The sequence below is a fragment of the Pleuronectes platessa genome, chromosome 24 (genome assembly GCF_947347685.1).
Source record: "Pleuronectes platessa chromosome 24, fPlePla1.1, whole genome shotgun sequence".
Lineage (NCBI taxonomy): Eukaryota > Metazoa > Chordata > Actinopteri > Pleuronectiformes > Pleuronectidae > Pleuronectes > Pleuronectes platessa.
The window spans coordinates 9,341,455-9,355,450 of record NC_070649.1 but is presented as its reverse complement, the minus strand read 5'-3'; the positions used below and the strand labels follow the sequence as shown (position 1 = coordinate 9,355,450).

General features: G+C 43.0%; 1 protein-coding gene across 1 annotated transcript in view; it reads left to right on the top strand.

The window, feature by feature from the left end:
- Nucleotides 1-2,826: 2,826 nt before the first annotated feature.
- Nucleotides 2,827-13,996, top strand: part of LOC128431296 (interleukin-1 receptor accessory protein-like 1) — a 218,618-nt gene continuing 207,448 nt past the window's right edge. Inside the window, exon 1 of the mRNA XM_053417577.1 lies at nt 2,827-3,300. The gene's annotated coding sequence lies outside the window, so the exon portion shown is untranslated. The remainder of the gene's footprint in view (nt 3,301-13,996) is intronic.

The following is a 13,996-nucleotide window of genomic DNA, read 5'->3' as shown; positions in this document are numbered from 1 at the left end:
CAAAAAACAATATGGCTGACATCATGGTGTGTTGCCACGTGCAAGTGATGCATTCACCTCATATTGTTCAGACCGTCACTTTGAACAGCCTCGTTGGATACATTTTACATTTGTCAGTTGTTATTCTGGGTCTGAGATTTCAGGAAGTTCTGAATTCTTAGTCACAAATAACACAGAAGAATCGGAAGACAACAGGGAACAAGCTTTCCTCACTACCTTAAGCCTGAGTGTGAAGTATTAAAATAGCTTTGAGTATTATTCAGCCAATACGGGATTATACGGGTGTATTTTCATCATATAACCTTGTTGTTGTTTGTTTGTGTCTTTTAATAAGAAGCTTTCAATCACTAGATACTGGCTTCAATTTGTCTGTATAACATATTAAAGTTCTGTCTGAAATTCTTTTAATGTGCAGATTCCATTTTCCCCCTCATTTTATACAAGTGTCGTAAATTGAATTTCACTTTTGTGCAGTTAATTATAATGTGAGAGTCAGTGACATGTTTTCCAACCCAGTACATCAAGAGTTGTCATTTTTAATTGGAAAGGTATAAAGCTTCCCGCTGTTGTTGTCAAGTGGAAATAAATCCATCGCGTGTTTGTTTTTAGACCATTAGAAAACAATGTTTTTGAGCTCAAAACGTTTTTTTTTTTTTCTTATAGAGTTATTCATAAAAGCATCAACCCACATTAAACTGCACACACTTGCAACAGGCACCGGGACTACAACATATAAACATCAGCAAACAATCCACCCCCATTGGACAGTTGTCCTCACACTAACTGGTTGATGGAGCCGAGGCCGTTTGCGGACGGCAGCCTCGGAGAGGGGGGGGGAATCAATGCCGTGTTTGTCCACTTCTCCGCTCATTAAGGACCCTCTATTCACATCAGGGTCAGGGTATGACAAAGAGAGCTCACAAGTGCACATTTCCAGTCCGGGGAGGCTGGTTTTCTCTCGTCCTCAAAGCCCTCCCCTCATCGAAATTCGCCTCACAGAACCACGGAGCCAGGGGCCAAAGTCTTGACAGGGGTAGCCCAGTGAGGAGGGAATCAGACAAGCCCCTTTTTGATGGCCCGACCGGCCGACAGGGGGGCTCGTGTACGTAAATGCCCTTAATCTGTGCTTCACACCTCTGCGGTTGAGGAAAGAAAAGCGAGGCGGCCTCGCTGTCCATTCATCATCCCGAGTGATTCAGGGTTTTGTCTCTCGCCTGTTGGGCGGGAGTCCTCGGTTCCTCATAAATACTGGTTACACCTGAGCCGTACAGATTGAAATCCTTTTAGTCTTTCCAGCGAACTTGTCACATTCATGCCCGTGTGCAGTTAATATTGAACAGGCCAAAAGATGATGGCAAATATTGATATAGTGGAATGAATACTGATGTTAAATCTGGATGTACTGCGCTGTAATGGAACCCAAGCACATTGTAAGACCCTCGTTGAATCTAAAAGTAGATTATCATAAGAGAGAGGCTCGTCTGTGTACCTTTTTTGTTGAATGAAAACATGAACGCCTTCTTAAAGACATTGAAAGTATGATTTTATTTAAATGGAACACAGTGTTTTGAGTATTTCTTTGGCAAAATGTGGGTTTAGTCTCTACAAGGTCGCGCATATAGCACCTGCGAATACATTACACTGATTCGTTGGTTTGTTCACTGTTTAATATTATTATTATTCAATACTGCTAGCTCACTGTAGATTTCTGTAATGAATTCATTTTTAAGATGATTTATTTTTTGCAGTTACATGTGATTTATTCCCACATTATTAATCTTTTAAACAGGGTGAATTATCTCCTTTATGCCAAGTACAGACTATACAACCTTCAGAGTGGTCAGATCTCTGTGCACTTCACACAACGCGACGTTGTTAGCAAGTGGAAAATCAGGCAAAAGATGGTGTAATTTCGACTTTCATGGGGCCATTTTGATAGGAATACTATGTGTGGAATATTTGTGAAGATCCACATAATCAGATTTGTAAAATAGGTAAAAGAATGAGCACTAAGATCCGAGAATGTGTAAAGAGGATGCACTGAGATTTGTACAAAATTTGACCAGATATGAGTGTGTAGAGATATTGGCAAAAGTGATTACAAATGTTTTTATTGATCTGCTCATGACGAAGTTTGATTTCAGTTGTGATCACATGGGGATTTTGCAAGAAGTTTGTTTTTATACTGTTTTATGATCAACAGAAAATGGCGCACGTGTCCTTGCGTTGATTCCGATGTTTAGATTTAGATTTCAGCTCTTTTCTGTTGTTTCCATTGGGCGGCTGTGCGTCTATCCTGCAAACTGAAGCTGCACCGCATTGCCGGTCGTCCCATCATCTGCTCCTTTCTGCACGATACAGTGTGAGCCAGTAAAAATAATACGCACAGTACGAATGTAGCTCTCGAGGCAGGTGCGTAATGAGGATGAGTTGGCTCATGTGCGCGCGTCATGCACGTCTGAGCATCATGCAGAGGATGGAGACTCCAGAGGAACGCGGGTCTGATCAGGAACGCTAATACTGTCAAGTCAGAAATGATAGGGAGGAGAATGGCTGAATTCATCTTCAAAATAAAAGCCAGAGGAGAAAATGCATTGCAGTAAAATAACACCAACAGAGTATACATTTACTGAACGCAGATTTCGCCCTCCTCATAACGCTGCTTCCAGCTTCAACTTCAATCCACATCCAAATAAATGCCCGTCGTATACATGGGAACTATTCATTTCTTTTGCGCTTTTATTTTGATGGCTCTTCCTCTCTGCGTCTGTGCCGCGTCTGCGGACTTCACGGCATCCAGTCTCCACAGCGACACTTCGAGGGAGAGAGAGGGAGAGAGAGCACGCGAGGTGTCTCTTCCTCTGCACATCACTTTGGCAATTTGCGCTCATGTAGTCCTGCGCAGCGCGGAGCTCACCTGCCGGGGCTGTTTGGCTGTGAGCAACTGATTTAAAAAAAAAAGAGAGCAGAAAACGGATAACCCCACTCACTGCCGCCTGGTTGTTGCCCTTCATCCACCCATCCTCTCATTTCTGATCAAGCTTTCTTCATTTGTCCTGCTGTGGGAAAGTCTTTCTGTCATCCGACCTGTGCCAGTCGACTCTGGCAATATGTGATCTTGGGGATAGACGCTGCGTTTTTTCTTTTTTGGAGACTATTTCACTACTGGGATTCCCTTTTTTGTTTCGATCGCCACCGCTTCACTCTGTGGTATAAATCCGATTCTGATAAAGCGTGATGGTGCGGGGCTATCAGGACTGACAGCAGAGTGAACGCTATCATTGGGGAAATTGCGCGTAGGTAAGTTGAATCCGTCCTTTCATCCTCACGTTCCCAAAGTTGGATAGACGCTCACGCTGCCCTCTGTGGAGATGTTACCAGTTTACTTTCATATGCATGGATCAGCGTCTTCTACTTATGAACGGACCCTAACAAAAAGGATCCAGGATCTCCTTATATGCGGCACTTAAATGCGCATTTGGAGCGAGCATGCCCCCCCCTGTTACGCATGAAACCAAGTCGCTCTCGCTGTAGTTGCGGACGCAGCCTCCTCCAGTGGAAGTGTGCACGGCTGCAGTACGACAGTGGATGTGGACTGTTGCGGTCCTCTGTCCTCTTTAGTGGAACCGAAGCATCCATCCCAGTGCGTCAGTGGATGTGGACTGTTGAAGTCCTCTGTCCTCTTTAGTGGAACCGAAGCATCCATCCCAGTGCGTCAGTGGATGAGCTGGTGTTCATATTACGCATTATTTTTTCTCTCTCTCTCTCTCTCTCTCTCTCTCGACGTTAATTGTGTTAAACCTGTGCGCATTTGCATTTTCCCTGGTGTGTCAGCGTCGTGTGTTTGTGTGTGTGTATGACCCTATACAAGTGCGCGATTGCGTGCGTGTCTCCGTGGGTGTATTGCAAATGTGTGCATATGTGCGCGCACACCCAAGGCGCCAATGTGTGTGTGTGTGTGTGTGTGTTTGTGTATCAGAGGAGGGAGGCGAGAAGAACCTGGGCTTAGTTATTCCAAATTATTTCTGCTGAGTGATTGCTTGGCGAGTCAGCTCTCTCTCTCTCTCTCTCTCTCTCTCTCTCTCTCTCTCTCTCTCTCTCTCTCTCTCTCTCTCTCTCTCTCTCTCTCTCTCTCTCTCCTCCGAATTTGCGAGTATTTCCCCTCCTCTCCTCTCCTCTGCTTGGATGGATGGATGATGGCTTATGATCGTCCAGATGGATGTTGGAGCTCCGATCTGGCTCTGACCAGGCTCTGACCAGACTCAGCTTTGCCAGTTAAACATATTTGGGAATCAGGAAGTGATACTGATGTAAAGTTGGAGCGGATGCTGGCGTATGAAAAAATAAAACCATCCCACTATCCTCTTTTATGTTCTGGATCAGCAGCTGATGCTCAGCTGATCGGGAGCCTAAAAAAAAAAATCCTGAATCCTTCTCAGGCTGCAGATAAGTTACATAAACCATCTCATCGAGCAACACCTGATGCAGACATATAGAGGAACATTTTTCAAACCATAACCTCCTCCAACGCCGACTTCACATTTAGCTGGCACCTCATTAATCGAAACATGATTCTTCTAATTTCCAACATCCACACTAAATCCCTCCCCTCCAATTTCTTTTGGACATTCTGCTTTAGGGGATGCCGTCTCGCTTTATGATGTTGCTCTAATAATATTTATACATCTACAACATCTGGGGTTAAGCTTTGCCACGGGGGCAACCAGCAGCACATGAATTAATAGGTAACTGGCAGTGGCCACTTAACGAAAGCCCTGCAGCTACATATCGAGCTGAGTCGAGTGCTCTCACAGAGAAATTGATTTAGACAGAGATTATGTCATCCTGCATTGGCACTTTTTATGCTGGTCAAGTTTACCCGGCGGCACTGGATTCCTCCTCCCGCACTCTGATGAATTAACTGTAGGTTTAAAGTGGTAAATGGATAAATGGCAGATGGACGGCACTTACATAGCGTTTTCCTGGTCTAATCGACCTCTTGCAGTGCTTTACACTACATGCCATTCACACAAACACATTAATACACACATTCACACTGTTGTTGCAACCGCCAGGGGCATTTTGGGGATCAACATCTTGCTCTAGAACACTTATTCAATCTGGAGGAGGCAAGGATCGAACCACTGGCCTTCTGTTTAGAGGATGACCCCAATCTTACACAACACTGACACCCCATTTGAATGGTTCCTTGATAAACCCTATGTTGAATTCCATTTGAACAATGCTTTGCATGGACAGGCCATGAAATGCTTGTTTTATTAAAGGCTGTCAAAAGATGATCAGCTCTTGTTTCGTCCTTATTAATCTTTCCCCCCCTTTTCCCCGAGGAAGACTCCACCTGTCCTAAATGAAATTGCACTAAAGCAAACCACGTCAAACCTTTTCCCAAATAGATCTGGGCCTTGTTCAGCTTCCACTGCTTTCTCCGGTAGAGAAACGGATCTGGAGGCATCTCCAGCTTTTTCCCTTTCCTGCCTTGATTGATACTTTTAATGTTCAAGGAGCTGTCACCAAGGCCTATTGGCGTTTGGCTTTGCAATCAAGAGGTGGATAGTCAAAGGCTTTCAAAATGAAAGAGTTCATTAATGTGGTGGAAATAAGGGTCGTCTCTCTGTGCAGTGTTGGCTCTGTGTGAGGAGTGATTGGAGCAGTTGATGAGGATTTGTGGGGGAAAATGTAGGAGAGGAAGTTGAGCGGGGGGCTCTGTAATCACAGCTCTTAAATTACATTAGTAAGACTAGAGGGGAAATTAAAGTGGCGAGGGGTGATCCAGCTTGTGTGTTGATATGTGTGTGGCCACATATACAGTGAGCCTGCAGTATCACAAATGTTCAGCTTCAGCTTGAGCACCTCACGTTCCTGCTCGGCCCAGCTGCTGCGCAGACTTATTGACTGCTGTGGCATCTCGGCATTAGAAGCTGTGGGCAACACACATAACAGACATGCTCCCAGTTAAATCTTGTGAAAATCCATTTCCCGCGAAGATGAGATTCCTGTTTCCCCCGCGCTCTGTTCCATTTTCCATCACAATCATTCAGCATCGATCTGATCTTACTTTTTCCTGGGAGCCAACATGTCATGCATTGACAAGTGTGGTGGATCAGGCATGGAGTACAATATGTCTCGTCTCGCCGGTACAGAGCACCTCAAGGTCAGGTCTGTTTTAAATAGAAAAGCAAATGTGTGGGAATGATGTGGTAACATTCAAAATAATTAGAATGAGATTTGCAGTAGAGTAAACATATGGGACATAACGGTATCCAGGGTAAATACCTCTGTTGTACAATGTAGAGCTGGAACAATTAGTCCCTTCAATTTAGCTAATTTAGCATTAGGTGTTAAGGATCCAACGATTTGCTTTGTGCATGATTGTCTTTGTGGTTTGCAGTGAGGGATGGACAGAACAATTTTTTATGATCCTTGGCTCTCAGAACTTAGAACCTATGTCACATTTTTTGGAAGCTTCCTAATCTAAGCCATATAGACCATATAAAGATGGACGATGCGTCTCCACTTCCTTGCTTTGTACAAAAATCAAGCCCAAAATATCTGGGATACAAGTGCCACCATCTTTCTTTTGGGATACAAATACAAAATAATCATTGTTTACATCCTTTATATATTTCAGTTGTGACAAAAAAGAGGTTGACAGCTCTATATGCTGTAGGATATTAATAAGACCATGCTAGCTCCTTCCTATGAGACCAATGTGTCTTATGTTGTAAATCAATACGCAGGACTTCTTTATGGCGTGGTGGGATGTGACGGCTTACTTTGATTTGTGACGTTTTATTTGCTGGGTTAACAAAAAGCCAACATACCTGCTGGTTATCATACCCATAACATATTAAGCCACTACTCTATATAGCCCTTGTAAATAGAAAATGAAACACAGCATATTGTGTATTTTGTTCACTCATCCTGGCTTTAAATGATCAAATATGAATTATACATTCTCGGATTTAAATCTGCCTGGTGGACTTCACCAATATCTACTACACAGCAGACAATAAGATTTGTCATCGTTATCTATTCCATGACCAAAATCTATTTTTTGTCGGATCAGATCAAGAGTCCAATAAAGAAGCACGCTCTGCCTCCAAATCGGTTTCCTGCCGAGGATGGAAACTCTACATTTGTGTTGCTTTCAGAGAACATACGAACTATGATTACTCATGGGAGACCAGGCTGAATGGAGAAAAAAAAAAAATGGCCTTCAAAATTGGCCCCTCTATTCACTGTGTGGCCCCTGAGCTCTCAGTGCACCCTCTGATGCCGTCACTCAGCAGAGAGGTATCACAAAGAATGCTCTACCTTGTAAATAATTTTCATGGGCCAGTTATTTTAAGGCCTTGACCTGAATGCCTTCATCTGTGAATGAGAATGGAGCTCAGCGGCTGCTGCGGCTATGCTAGCTGTATTTACTCTCTGCATGTAATGGCACTCTAATCCCACCGTGGCAGCGCAGCAGCACAAGAAGATGATGGTAATTGCATAGCTTCCAACCGTCTCTTAAAATATATGCAAGTCATTCTGTGTATTCAAGTGTGTGTGTTGGGGATCGAAGCATAAAGCGTTTATTTACCCATTTGTTACCGTGGAAAATCAAAGGACCCGGGGTCAGCCGCAGCGCAGCACGCCGGGAGCGTAAATGTTGCCGGTCAATTGTAACACGGCTAAAATGAAGAAAGAGGCAATGGAACACTTGTGCTGCACTACCCATGATGAAATAGCCGTCCCAGGCATGATCAATTACCTCAATACACAGTATTTTTCTTTGCTAGGGGGCGAGTGGCGTTTAAAATGAATGTTTTTTTTTTCCCCCGTCCCTTTTTAATCAGCAGTAGAATAAGAAGCCCATTGCTATAAGCGTGAGGACGGAATTACCATTTTCATCCTTTCTCCTCTCAGCCCCACTGTCATCGTGCCATGTCTGGAGGTGATCCTCTGAGGCCCATCCAGCCTGGAAAGATGAAGTTGATGTGTTTTAGATAGCTTTTAGAGAGCTGTGGATAGAGGATGGAAATTGCATGCCAGGGGAAGCAAAATGAGCAATTTTTCCTCCCATTTCCCCTCCTCTCTTCATCGGATCCATGCTTACTCATTCATGAAGGCTTTGTTGTGACACTCCGTACGTATGTGTGGAGATAAAAAATTACAGAAAATGCCAGTTGGCGGGGCGGGGTGGGCGGGGGGGGGGGAGAAAGACCCAGACTACATTATTTTGCGAGGTAATGCATTTGTAGGATAACAGCATACAGCAGAAGAGACACAGCTATAAGGTTATCAGCTCACTGTCATAAATATCAATCTTTATTCACTTCTTGACCTGTGTTATATACAACATCTACACGAGTGGGAGCTGTGGACATATCCTCTTTGCATACAGGATATGAATGCATACCCAGTCCCCTCAGTGGGAGTCCTTCCAGTGTTTGCACTAAAGTCTCTGCTCCGCACCACACAGGGCCGGAAAATAGAACAACCACATCAGGGGATTAATAGTGAGTGAAATCAAGGAGCGCTTCATCAGCGGCTCGTCGTTTGTCATTAGCCACTTCACGAGACATGGGGCGACATATTATTTCCAGGTGATCCTATACACATATGTCGCCACGCCTCGAGTAGAAGAGGAGCTGGAGGGAATTCATAATTCACCCTACTTTCTACCAGTGCATGATACTTATGCAGCTTTTGCAGGACGGATTTTAGATTCTAAACCTTTGCATAGTCTGAATAAGACAGTGCCATGTAAACAGTATTTTCTGGTAACCTCAACCTGAATAGCATTCTGACCTTAGTTGCATTATGTTGACATATGGACGTCCTAATTGAATCACAACATCTTATTGGAGGTGTCATTGCATCATGCGACTTGGACATACTGCAGGTCCCAACTGCTTGATGATGCTTGCTCTGGGTTCTATGGTAGCCATGTAGGAGGATGTGATACATAAGGAGACTGTATGCTGTGTGACGTGTAAACAAGAATACTACTGGAATATATTCATGTAAATATTATGGTTTATTCAGATTTAGGTCAATAGCAGGAATATTTGTTTCCATGTAAACAAGGTCAGTGATGATTATTACGCAATAAAATCACATTTTGCAAGTGATTCTTGTGTCGGAGTAATGTAGGAGAAGTGAAATTTAAGACACCAAAAAGACTGGGCTTGGAATATTCTTATTACAGTGGTAATAATTCTCTCCTTAACTTTTTAACGTGACAATTGTGGAGTAAGTTGAACCAGTTTCAACTTCACAAATATTGGTCTAGGTCCAGTGCTAGAAAGTTAGAGTGAGAATTTTTTGTATGATTTCCTATGAATGTCTTCGCAGCAGTGAACACGATACTACGAGAGCTTTCAAATTATTATTATCAACCACGATTGGCTGATCACTCTGACCAGTGGCCCGGTCTATTCTTTACACTCAAACATAACTATTCCTCTAATCGGTAAATCCCCAGTATTATAGAAATATTTTCATCCAGCTATATCATCTTTAGCATCACAGCAGAGGGATTACTGGTCTCCCCCCCCCCCCCCCCCCCCCCCCCCCCCCCGGTTTCTCCCCTGCTGGACCAGACCTGCAGAGACCGCCCCTCAACATGGTTCTTGATTTATAGGCCCTTTACAAGCAGGGCCTGGGGACGCAGCACACCTTGTCCTCCGATATTGAATCTCAGGTGCCTCGCTTGGAGACTTGGGTCACGGTTATTGTGTGTCGGCTTATTTGCATGGCGCTGTTAAGCTCTCAGTGGTAACTGCAACACGCCTTCTCACCTTAGCACTTCAGTGTGTTTTTTGCTTGCCCGGGGCTGTTTGACGTGTGAGGAGTCTTTCAAGAGGAAAAGTGCAGAGAGGACAAATAGTTTCCTCTGTGACAGGTTTATGTTTGCAATGAATATATATGTATGTAACATAAACTGTTTGTGCACCTGTCCCTAATGGAAATGTGCTCAGCTTTTGCAAAAATACAGGGTATATGCAATATTAAAAATGAAATAATTCAAAAGCCACTAGCTGCACAACATTGTTACCCATAGTATTCTGCATTCCTCATCGATAAAAGCTGAATATTATAAACTGTGTAAAACCTCAATAAACTAAGTCAGATAAATTAACTCAATAAATCATTGCACTGACAATTTCATGCACAGACTTTGATTATTCGCTCATCGGCTTTCTTTATTTGTTGCTATTGACTGGATTGGGCATTTTGTTCTGCTTTTGGCTCAAGTTGATTCTTCCGAGCAGTTGATAAAAAAAACGACAAAAAAATTAGCAAGATGAATTTGTAGCAGACCCTAATGATTATAGTTGCTTTAGGGTCGACATTTATTGACTTGCGTTAATAATCTGACAACCCTCTTTTCATTCCGCCTTAAATCAGCCTGGGTGTGGATTCAGTCGAAGTGATTTGGCAAATCTGCCAGAATGCCTTTTAACATTTTTACACTATAAGAACATTTGTCAGACCTTTTATTGGCCGTTACTCATGTTTCCCTTTCATCTAAAAGCCGGAGTCTTACTTCCCTTAAAGACCGACTGAATAAAAAGACAAATCTACTGTTACACTGTAAAATATGCAGTGTTTTTTCCCCCCACTTCCTTAAAGTCAGAGGTCCTTGAAGAACTCCGGCTTTGATGCTCTCCAATGAATAGCATTAGCATAGTGTAGCGTTGGCTAGAGAGTCTTGGTGGTTCGGCGGCAGATCAGCCTCAGTGTCACAGATTTAAATTTAGGTGTTGAGTAGAGGTTGTGTTCGAGGGAGATAAAGAGGGGAAACGCTGGCGCCTGTGAATATCTCATCGTCTCAACCTCGGCATGATGAATTTACATTTTTGACGTAGCAGTTGCTCTTAAGTACGCCTAGTGCTGCCAGACATAGATGCAGCCGTAAACGTTACACTTCAGATAACCTTGCAGCTTTTACAAGTGTCATTCCTCGGCTACTGTGGCACGATTCCTCTCGAGGTGAATCCCACTTCAGACCTTGAACTCTGACCGCTCTCCAGAGTTTGACTGACATCAGCACTGCAGATCGAGATGGGGGGGGAAAGAAAAGTCGTGCTCGAGTTTAACTGACTCGCCCGGAGCCGGTGACAGGCTAATCCGAGCCGATCGACACACTTCTCACAGGGCTGCTGCAGGAATAAAGCAGAAATCATTGGGTGAAGCAAGATATTTCTGTTTTGCTTTAACATTAGTATGCAGCAGCTGTCGGAGCACTATGAAGGAAGAAGTTAAGCTTTAAAACATGGCTGTCAAAAATCTCTGCACTTCCTGCTGTGTGCTACATGATCTGCAGGTTTGATGAAGGTGTTTACAAGAAGCATCTGTGTTGAGGCTGATAGCGTCTTACTAATAATCCGAGAAATCCCTGTTTGTCCTTCAGTTTTAATCGACAGCCACACATGCAGTTCACTTCAAACTTGGAAGGTGTGTTGATTAGGACCCTGGGTATAGGATGAGCAGGTGCTGTCAGACTCAGAATAACCCTTGACTGATTGGTTATATATCAATTATTGAACAAACATAAACAAAACATTTTTGGGGGGGAGTTTGTTTCATTATCTGAGTTTTTAGGATAAAAAGTATACTTGGGTAGTGTTTAGGAATTGTGTATGAGACATAATCTCCTTGTCCCTTTTGAGGATTGTTTCAGATTTTTACAAATTGGAATCGAAACTGTTTAGTGGGTTGCCGTGGTTGTCTTAAAACATGAGCCGAGCTTGACAATTTTTCCCACTTGTTTTTGTTTTTAGAGGACAAATGGCTAAAAGTAAGACACGTCTTCCTGGCTGCTGTAAACACCCAAATAATTGCAGCTATTAAGATCGATCAATCCATGAGTTGTTGGTGAATAAAAATATGACTTTGAAGAATCTTTTCAAATGTAATATTTTTCTTTTGGGTTCAAAACCCACTGCAGCAAACAGTAGCAGACGCAGACATATGTCCCCGCTCTGCGTCCGCAGCTGAAAACCTGGGAGTGACGATCGGACGTCACTTTGTGAGATGGAGTCTTTACAGAGGAGGCGACAGATTTAATTGGGGTAATGAGGTCGCTGGAGGAAGCATTAAAGCCTTTCTCCAATTACTGCTGACCAAACACAGAGCCAAACAGGACGGAGCCGTTTATTATAGTGTACACACACAATAAGAAAGACCCTGTTATTCATGTGCTGATTCCTTCATGTGCAGGAACAATGACCCATTTTCACACATTTTCATGTGCACCTTTTTAAATTGGACTTGTAATTTGCATTGTCATGATCTTCTTGCTACAGTTTTGTATGATTCATATTAAAACAGTTGTATAAAGAATCATTTCTGACAATAAGAGGACACAGCGTCTCTCCTAGAGCTGTGGCTCATCAGAGAAGATCTAATGTGATACAAGTTGACGTAATTTAAATCTGATAAACACAGAATCCACAAAGCTCCATGCTGAAGTATGAGTTTTGGGCATGTATGGGCAAGAGTGCCACTGTTTTTCCTTCCAAAATCAGAGGTGTTTATTTTGGAGACTTAAGACCACAAAGCAAATATATGAATGATTATGAATGAGTGATTCGATCAGTCTTGGGTGTGACAGCAAGCCAAGCCATTTAAAAGAGTACTGACTCAACATCATTGCTATAAATTCATATCCTTCATAGTGTATTTAAAGCAGTTTGGTATCTGTCTCCATAGCAGCTGTGACTAAACAAACAACTCGTCGACAGCTCCAATAATTATCCGTGTTTTTGAAAAATCAACATCTATAAATAGTGAACGATTTGCTGAAGCTGCCACAATTCAGTATAATCCTTTTAATCACATCGATGCATGTTTGTAAAGACTTTGTACAACACGTGTTAATCACTGTCATGTCAAAACACAAGAATCTGCAGTGACCAAAATACTCGCCAGTTATTTGCTTCTCCGCTGCCTGGCAACGTCTCGCGACTCCGCCTCTCACGCTGTCCCCTCTCCTCCCCGTTCTGGCGTTCATTCATCCTCCCTTCCCCTTTCACCTCTTCCTCTCAGCGATTCCAGCCGGCTCTCCCTAAGCCCTTACACCACCCGGCCTGGAATATCCAAAGAGAGAGAGAGTAAGAGAGAGAGAGAGCTCCGTTCATTTAATGTCATCCTTATTTCCCTGACAGACAGGCAGGATAAAGAATCTAGTTAGCAGGCAGCTCAGGGAAGGGGACTAAGGATCGGACGTGACTGCAAAGACAGTGTGTATGTGTGTGCACTTTTGTGTCCGTCCATAGAAGTGTGTTTTGTTGGATAACAGCTCCCAAGTCCAAAAGTACATACAGAAAATATATAAATTATACATTATATACTCTATTTACTTTATTTTACCAACCGAGAGTAGGTTCTCTCCCTTTTAGCTATGGAGGTCAAATGGAAAGGAAAAAGATATATTCATTTGTTAAGGCCAGTTGTTTAGTTGCCCATTTGTAGAGTTGAGCAATTTTGTAATGAATTATACACCAACAATTATAAGCACATCACAGGAACAGGTTATTTTCCAGTTATTTTCTGGAACTAAATTGTTATTTTCGATAAAATGCGATGGCAAAATTGCTGAAAGTGAATTTAGACTTTAAACTCGCAGTCGGTAATAATATTCCTCTCTTGTGTTCCTTGTTAACTTCAAGTTATACTGATGACCATGCTACTTGCACTGTTTTGTTTTCAGTTAAGTAGTTCAGCACTTTTGTGTTAGTGTGGTAGGGATAGGGTCATTTTCAAGCTTCGGTGTTAAGTTGAAGAAGTGTTGAAGAGTCCTCTGCAGTCGCAAATTTGCCTCAAACCCCATTCCGGTCTTAATGCCACAGAGGTGAGGATTGTGCCTGATGTTGCAAATACTACACATACCTAGGAAGGTATTGGAAGCACTCTGCCGCCATCTAGTGGTCGGAGTGGAAAATACATACTAGTCCCTTGGGACTGTGCAGCAAAGTTGTTT